The 8640-nt window shown below is 48.6% G+C and overlaps 2 non-coding genes across 2 annotated transcripts; one reads left to right on the forward strand and one right to left on the reverse strand.

Moving 5' to 3' along the window:
* Positions 1-5613: 5613 nt before the first annotated feature.
* Positions 5614-5688, reverse strand: Trnal-caa (transfer RNA leucine (anticodon CAA)). The gene has a single exon. It is a non-coding gene; the product is annotated as a tRNA-Leu (tRNA).
* An 881-nt stretch (positions 5689-6569) lies between these two features.
* Trnas-cga (transfer RNA serine (anticodon CGA)) lies at positions 6570-6644 on the forward strand. Its single transcript has one exon. It is a non-coding gene; the product is annotated as a tRNA-Ser (tRNA).
* The last annotated feature ends 1996 nt before the right edge of the window (positions 6645-8640 follow it).

An 8640-nucleotide genomic window follows, 5' to 3' on the forward strand; every position in this document is an offset into this window, starting at 1 on the left:
CGACTCACGTCCGGTACTCACAGCTTTACTTCTGCAAGTACCTCGTCTCCTACCTTCCAAACTTTACAGAAGCTCTCCTGCGAACCTTGCAGAACTAGCACTCCTGAAAGAAAGGATATAGCGGAGACATGGCTTAGCCACAGCCTGGGGGATGTTTCCAGAATGAGATTTTCACTCTGCAGCGGAGTGTGCGCTGATATGAAACTTCCTGGCAGATTAAAACTGTGTGCCCGACCGAGACTCGAACTCGGGACCTTTGCCTTTTGCGGGCAAGTGCTCTACCAACTTTTTTTTTTTCTTTTTCTTTTTTTTTTTTTTTTTTTTTTTTTGTAACAGGAATAAAGTAAATGACAATCCTAGTCACGGGCGGGAGTGAAAGTGAAGTTATCATCTGCATCAAAATCCCTGCAGCACGCGGTGTCGCATCATAAATCTGGCAGAAAGCCATATAATCTTGACCATTTCTGCCAGTGTCTCTAGTCGCTCTGCTGCAGGAGTCTTCCCAGTTCTGGGACACCCCAGCTGTCGGGCGGATTGTGAAAAACACTTCCTAAAAAATTGGACAAGTAAGTCCTGTATTTCGTATGACCCCGTATGAGCTCGTGTTGTTCTTGTAAATACAACCAATAATCCATCACGGACTTAATATCGTACGAATACAAATATTTCGCCGCATGTCCAGCGATCCAATTGACCGCATACGTCTTTTGATTCGGAAAAAAGGTCTTGTCCGGTAGAAAAAGTACATCCGATGTGATTTCTGTGTAGTTAGTGCGCCGAAGGAAGGCCAATATTCGACGCGTCAGCATCCAGACGTCCCTCGCTGCGCCACACACTAAACCATGTTCTTCCGTAGCTAACAGTCCACAGTTGGTGCAAAGAGGAGAATCGACCATATGAATTGTATGTAATCGACTCCTGGTCACAAGTTTACGGTTTATAAGAATATACCACATCGATCTCGCTGCTGTTGACAGTAATGGAGTATGCACTGCACACCAAATGTGGTTCCACGTTCTCGACGGGTATTTGAATTCCATTATGTTGCGGCCATGGTGATCCATCAAGCATCTATAGATCTCCCGAGTCGTGGGTATTCTCGTTGAAGGGACTTTCAGACGAACATAACTGTAATCAACAAGAAATGAGGCAATGTGTGCAAGAGAAGGCGAAATATTGCCCACCGCAATAGGGGGTTCGTACGAAGGCGGAACAAGTGCTTCTATCAGAGCTGACGTTATGGTATGCTTTCTTTGTTGCCAATTTCGTATCATTGCTCGCATGTAAAGCGCCAGAGCTTTGTTTCGCACGTTTGTGAGGTTGAGGCCACCGTTCCGGAACTGTAGCGTTAACGTATCATATTTGATCTTAAATAACATCCCAGTACTAACATAGTAACCAAAGGCAGCCATGAGGCGGTCGGCGATACCCTTCGGTATTGGTAGGATCTGCGCTAAATGGGGCAGTCGTGACGCTATGTGAACGTTGGTGTATGCCACACGTTGGATCATGTCAAAGGCTCTCAGTGAGTTGTTGCGTATCGTCAGACGAACATTCTGCAGAACCCGCCGAGAACTCGCCGCCGCTGACCGACGTAGTGAACGGGTAAATGTAATCCCCAGACATCTCAGCGATTCCACCGTCTGGAACGGTCCCGGTACGTCTACCAGACCCCGTCCAATGTGCATAATTTTGGATTTCGTCATGTTAACGACACTGCCTGCCGCCGTCCCGTAAGAGTCTAGATGTTCAACAGCCTGACGAACTTCACGTCCTGATCTGACAAGAAGGATCAGGTCGTCCGCATATGCGCGACAAATGAAAGAGTTCTCATTAGGCGCTATCCCAGTAAGTGAGCGCCTCATAACACACATCAGCGGCTCAAGCGCTATCGCAAACAGCATCATGGAGAGTGGGCACCCTTGTCGGACTGAGCTGTTAATGGGAATCGAGCCCGCTTTACGACCGTTTACAATCACCTTCGATGTAGCCCCTCGTATTAGCCTCATAACGATGGAGATGAAAACCGGAGGAATCGCCATTCGACTCATGACTGACACCAAGAAGTCATGGTTTATCCTGTCGAACGCACGATCGAAGTCCACAGATATCATCGCTGCTCGCATTTTACACGTTTCCGCAAGGGCGATAACGTCACGGTATTCACTTAACGCCGAGGAGATGTTGCTTCGCACCCCTAGGCAAGCCTGATCAGGGGATATTGTCCTGGAAATCACCAGCTTGAGACGAGACGCTAGTAGTCGTGCAAAGATTTTATAGTCGGTGTTTAGCATAGTGAGAGGCCGATATTGATTAACACTACGACTCTCCGCCATCTTCGGGATAGGAAGAAGAAAGCCCGTCATAAAATCCGACGGTAGGCGCATGTCCGGACGCATCGCCTCATTGTACATCGACACCAACTGTGGCATCATCATGTCCACGAATTCTCGATAAAACTCTAGCGTAATCCCATCTGGCCCTGGTGATTTATGGGCCGCTCCTTTTGTGAGTGCCACCTTTATATCGTCTTCTGTGAGTGGCTCCATAAGCGCTGCCGTATCCGTCTCTGTCAGTGTCGTTTGCAGATGTTGCAGTATCTCTTCCCCCACCAGACGGTCCGTCGGTGTACCGGCATAGAGGTGGCGGAAATGCTCTAAAAATTCATTTGCAATGTCCTGTTGTGGTGTCAGTTGACGGCCATCTAAACCGTGGAGCTCTGTTACCAATGCCCGGCGGTAACGTTTATGTTCCCGCGACACATGGTGCATCGAGGTACGTTCCCCAGTGATGGTATCGAGACATCTTGCCCGTATTGGGATGCCACCCAGTCGTCGTCGCGTGATCGATAGGATTTGTGCCTTGACACGATGAACTTCCGCATGATGTTCTGCAGACGGCACCTGGAAGGACAGCTCACGAAGCATGGTGTAATAATAATCAAGAGTGTCTCGTTGCCATCTCGTCTTATCCCGACCATACTGTATGAGAGCTCTTCTTAATGCCGGCTTAGTACACTCGAGCCACCATTGAAGCACGGAGGTATATGTTGGTAGACGGCGTTGACATGTGACCCATACCTCCTCGACTCTCCGACGACATTCGGGGTCCGCCAAAAGTGACGAATTGAGCTTCCATGTCCCGCGGCTTCTCCACACACTTTGCCTAGGGAGTGATATGGTACAAATGTAAGCCAGATGATCAGTAAATGCCGCAGGCCATCGTTCCGCGTCGACCACCTTATCCTGTAGGCCAACCGAAACATATATTCGATCGAGTCTGCTCGCCGAGTGACTGGTATAAAAAGTATATCCCTCACGGTTCCTATGAATCATGTCCCAGGTGTCGCTTAACTCCAGATCCCGGCATAGCACATGCAATTCACGACAGGTATTGTAATGTGGAGTCTGGTCTTTTTGCGCTAAAACACAATTGAAGTCACCACCTATAATGAAATGATCGAATCTGCCTGTAAATAAGGGCACAATCTCTTCTGAATAATATCTAGCACGCGCCCGTCTGTTGTCTGTGCCGGAAGGGGCATAAACATTGAGAATGCGAATTCCATTAACAGTTATCGCCAGTCCTCGCGCCGAAGGTAGATAAGCCAGGTCTCGGACCGGAATCCCGTCCCGGACCAATATCGCCGTTCCACTGTCGTTGTTCGAGTGCGGCGAGGTGTAGGAGATGTATCCATGGACTTCCTGGAACTCAGGAATGTAAATTTCCTGCACCATTAGTATATCTACATCCGACGCGTATATCATGTCCCTAAACAACTGCTGTTTCACGGGCGATCTAATGGTATTTACATTCACTGTCCCTATTCTGTATGCCTGGGGTCGAGTAGCTGTCATCTCCACATGATGTTAAAATGACAAAGTTTCACCGTATCGATAGTCCCTTGGCACATCCGCAGAGGGTCGCCCGACGGACGTGTCCCTGCGGCATTAGGTTTCTTGAGATGCGGACGGATGCGAGTCCCCACCAGTAGAATGGTCCGCATCGGTGATTTCGTCGTCCTGTTCATACCAGCTGATACTATTGGGGTGCTCCAAATTTTCCTGTGCGGCATTGATGTGTGACATCTGTTGTTCTTTCGCAGCATTAGACTCCACCGCAGAAGGGGTAGCAGGCCCCGGAGCGGATGCGTCTTCCGAGCGACATGACATCTTTTCACTGTCCGAATTCATATGGTCTGCGACATCCGAAGCTTGTGGTTCCAAGTCAGACAGTTCCATAGTGTTAGACTCATCTGGGCTTCCAAGGAGAGAAGGGAGCGTCTCCGCAGAGTTTAGTCGGCGCTTCTTGCGGCGCTTTGGCGAGCGTTGTTTGCGGGCCCTAACCTCGGCCTCTGGTGTTGGCAAATCTTGCATCACCTGCGCTCTCGCCGCCGCTACAACGCCCTGGGGCCGTTCCACTTCAGCTTCCATGCCTGTTGTGATGCTCTCATCCTCTTTCTGCACCACCTGTAATGTCTGGCACTGAGGGTTGGTGGGAGCTGTTCCTTCTTCAGTGGGGTCCGAAGGCGCCTCAATCAACAGCGGCGTCGGTTCAATAGTGTGCTCCGACCTCGGCGTCACCTCCCCGCGAAGCGCCGCCACGTAAGTCATCGGCAGTGACGTTGGTGTAGTCGGATTCTGGAGGTCTCCGCTGGGGAGTTGCACGAGTCTCCTCTGCATACACGCAGATCGAAGATGTCCTTCACCACCACACCCGGAGCATGTCCGGGGCTGTCCATCATAGATGACAATAGCTCGACAGCCGCCGATGTTGATGTACGATGGCACATGTTTCGTAAGTGCAATTCGCACCTGTCGGACACCATTGAGCACTGGATACGTGCTAAAACTTGTCCAACGTTCGGCCGTATGACTGATAACTCTGCCATATGGCTGGAGCGATTCAGTGACCAAGGATTCTGGTAACTCGAATGGCAGCTCAAAGACTCGAATCGTACGCACGCCCAGGCCCGAATGAGCGACTAACACTTCGCCAATATGACCATCGGAGTGTCGGAACTGGAATCCTCGTTTGGCAGCTTCAATGATCTTATCGCATGCTGCGTCGTCAATCATCTTTACGTAAAGAGTGCTGCTCACGATCGATAAATGAATTCCAATAACCTCAGTGTAATTAAGTTGCACTTCGTCCCTCAAGAAACGTTCGATTTCGAATGCCTTCGGTCGTGCATACTCGTTACAGAACGTGAACTGTATCGTGGTTTTTCGGAAATTGTGTGCCATTGCGTTCGATTCAAACAATAACACACGCGAGTGACGACGGTGTAAACACCGCTTCTTCCGCGAACGTTCGCAGCCGGGACGTAAACAAGTCCGAGCTGCTCCGCGGCTAAAGGCGGACTGCCCAACTGAGCTACCGAAGCACGACTCACGTCCGGTACTCACAGCTTTACTTCTGCCAGTACCTCGTCTCCTACCTACCAAACTTTACAGAAGCTCTCCTGCGAACCTTGCAGAACTAGCACTCCTGAAAGAAAGGATATAGCGGAGACATGGCTTAGCCACAGCCTGGGGGATGTTTCCAGAATAAGAATTTCACTCTGCAGCGGAGTGTGCGCTGATATGAAACTTCTTGGCAGATTAAAACTGTGTGCCCGACCGAGACTCGAACTCGGGACCTTTGCCTTTTGCGGGCAAGTGCTCTACCAACTGAGCTACCGAAGCACGACTCACGTCCGGTACTCACAGATTTACTTCTGCCAGTACCTCGTCTCCTACCTTCCAAACTTTACAGAAGCTCTCCTGCGAACCTTGCAGAACTAGCACTCCTGAAAGAAAGGATATAGCGGAGACATGGCTTAGCCACAGCCTGGGGGATGTTTCCAGAATGAGATATTCACTCTGCAGCGGAGTGTGCGCTGATATGAAACTTCCTGGCAGATTAAAACTGTGTGCCCGACCGAGACTCGAACTCGGGACCTTTGCCTTTCGCGGGCAAGTGCTCTACCAACTGAGCTACCGAAGCACGACTCACGTCCGGTACTAACAGCTTTACTTCTGCCAGTACCTCGTCTCCTACCTTCCAAACTTTACAGAAGCTCTCCTGCGAACCTTGCAGAACTAGCACTCCTGAAAGAAAGGATATAGCGGAGACATGGCTTAGCCACAGCCTGGGGGATGTTTCCAGAATGAGATTTTCACTCTGCAGCGGAGTGTGCGCTGATATGAAACATCCTGGCAGATTAAAACTGTGTGCCCGACCGAGACTCGAACTCGGGACCTTTGTCTTTCGCGGTCAAGTGCTCTACCAACTGAGCTACCGAAGCACGACTCACGTCCGGTACTCACAGCTTTACTTCTGCCAGTACCTCGTCTCCTACCCTCCAAACTTTACAGAAGCTCTCCTGCGAACCTTGCAGAACTAGCACTCCTGAAAGATCTCATTCTGGAAACATCCCCCAGGCTGTGGCTAAGCCATGTCTCCGCTATATCCTTTCTTTCGGGAGTGCTAGTTGTGCAAGGTTCGCAGGAGAGCTTCTGTAAAGTTTGGAAGGTAGGAGACGAGGTACTGGCAGTTGTAAAGCTGTGAGTACCGGACGTGAGTCGTGCTTCGATAGCTCAGTTGGTAGAGCACTTGCCCGCGAAAGGCAAAGGTCCCGAGTTCGAGTCTCGGTCGGGCACACAGTTTTAATCTGCCAGGAAGTTTCATATCAGCGCACACTCCGCTGCAGAGTGAAAATCTCATTCTGGACACATAACACTTATTTAGCATGGTACATTCTGGCTTGTGAGAGAAATTACCATTAGATATACCATCCCGAATGCACAACAACATACAATGCACGAAACAACAAAATCCCCAGAGGTCATAAATATCATGGTATTGAGTTCCATGTAAAGATTCAGGACATATCAGAATTTGAAGCACAAAATCCCAGAATATTGGTTCACATTTACGGACTGAAGAAGAAGCAGGAAAGCAAGCCCGATGAGCAATACAAGCATACTACAGTTGTACCACTCCATTTTTCGAAATAAGCAGGTGAGCGTGATCTTCATGCGAACATACTGCTCTTCTCTGATGCTGATAACCAGCATTACGTGTGGTTCACAGACATGTCCTACCTTCTACAGCCAACTGTCGAAACATGAACATAAAATACACGTTTGCCTCAGATGTTTAAATACCTTTTCAGAAGAAAACAAGTTCATTAAGTTCAAGAATGCTCACCACTAGGAACTATATCTGTTGTCTCCGCTTCCATGAGGTGCTGTGTTTTGTGCAGGCGCCATTCCAGAAACTCGTTGAAACTCTACCTCGGAAGGATATGCAAATCACCTGATCAGCATACCCCGATGAACGAAAGCTTGAGCTTGTGAATAGGAAGGGTGTTTTCCCTTATGAGTATCTGGACGGTAAAACGAAAATCGACGAAACCACGTTGCCTGTTATATCTATATTTACCAGTACTCTTACAGGTAATGCCATAACTAGAGCAGATTACGATCATGCCGTGAATGTCTAGCAGTAATTGGTACACCACCTCATATGGTACGTGTTTGTCAACGAAGGTGGTAACCTTCATTGAGAAACACGTACCGTATAAGCCGGCGTACCAACTTGCATGTTCGCCGGCCGAAGGGGCCGTGCGGTTAAAGGAGCTGCAGTCTGGAACCGCAAGACCGCTACGGTCGCAGGTTCGAATCCTGCCTCGGGCATGGATGTTTGTGATGTCCCTAGGTTAATTAGGTTTAACTAGTTCTAAGTTCTAGGGGACTAATGACCTCAGCAGTTGAGTCCCATAGTGCTCAGAGCCATTTGAACCAACTTGCATGTTCATATGATTCAAATCTTAACCGCTATGAATCTTATGTCGGGGATAATCCTGTGGTTTGGTTGCGCACTGAGCTTCAAAAACCCTCATGGGATGCTGATACTCTTTACAGAACCAAAATCCCCATGACCGAATTGGAGGGGAATAAAAAATATATAATGAAGCGGTTAACTGTCATATTTGTCGATAGAAAAGCTGAAACTCCCCATAGAGATCATTGTTATCTTACAGGGAAGTTTCGTGGTGCAGCTCACAGCGCATGCCATTTGAAGTATCAATGACCATGACTCATACCCATTTTCTTCCATAATTTAAGTAGTTATGGCGCTCACTTTCTAGATGAGGAATTGGTTAATTTCGTTGGCAGAAAAATCAGGTCTTTCTCCTCCTTGAGAGTGTCGAGAAGAATATTTCATTCTCCGAAAGAATGGCGCCAAAAACTACTCTGCGCTTTGTTGACATGCTACATTTTGAGGAGGCGCCACTCCAGAAACTCGTTGAAACTCTACCTGAGGAGGATATGCATATCACCTGATCAGCATACCCCGATGAGGGAAAGTTTGGGCTTATGACTAGGAAGGGGTTTTCCTTTACGAGTATCTGGATAGTAAGGTGAAACTCGACGAAACCACGTTACCTGATGTATCTGTATTTACCAGTACTCTCACAGGTGATGCCATAACTAACGCAAATTACGAGCATGCCCTGAAAGTCTAGCGGGAATTCAACATTCCAAATTTGGATGAATACGCAATACTATGCATGGACACAGATGTGCGCTTGCTTGCGGATGTTTTTTGAGAAGTTCCAGAGTGCATGCATGGCCACATAAACTCTGGACC

Source organism: Schistocerca serialis, chromosome 7 (genome assembly GCF_023864345.2).
Source record: "Schistocerca serialis cubense isolate TAMUIC-IGC-003099 chromosome 7, iqSchSeri2.2, whole genome shotgun sequence".
Taxonomy (NCBI): Eukaryota; Metazoa; Arthropoda; class Insecta; order Orthoptera; family Acrididae; genus Schistocerca; species Schistocerca serialis.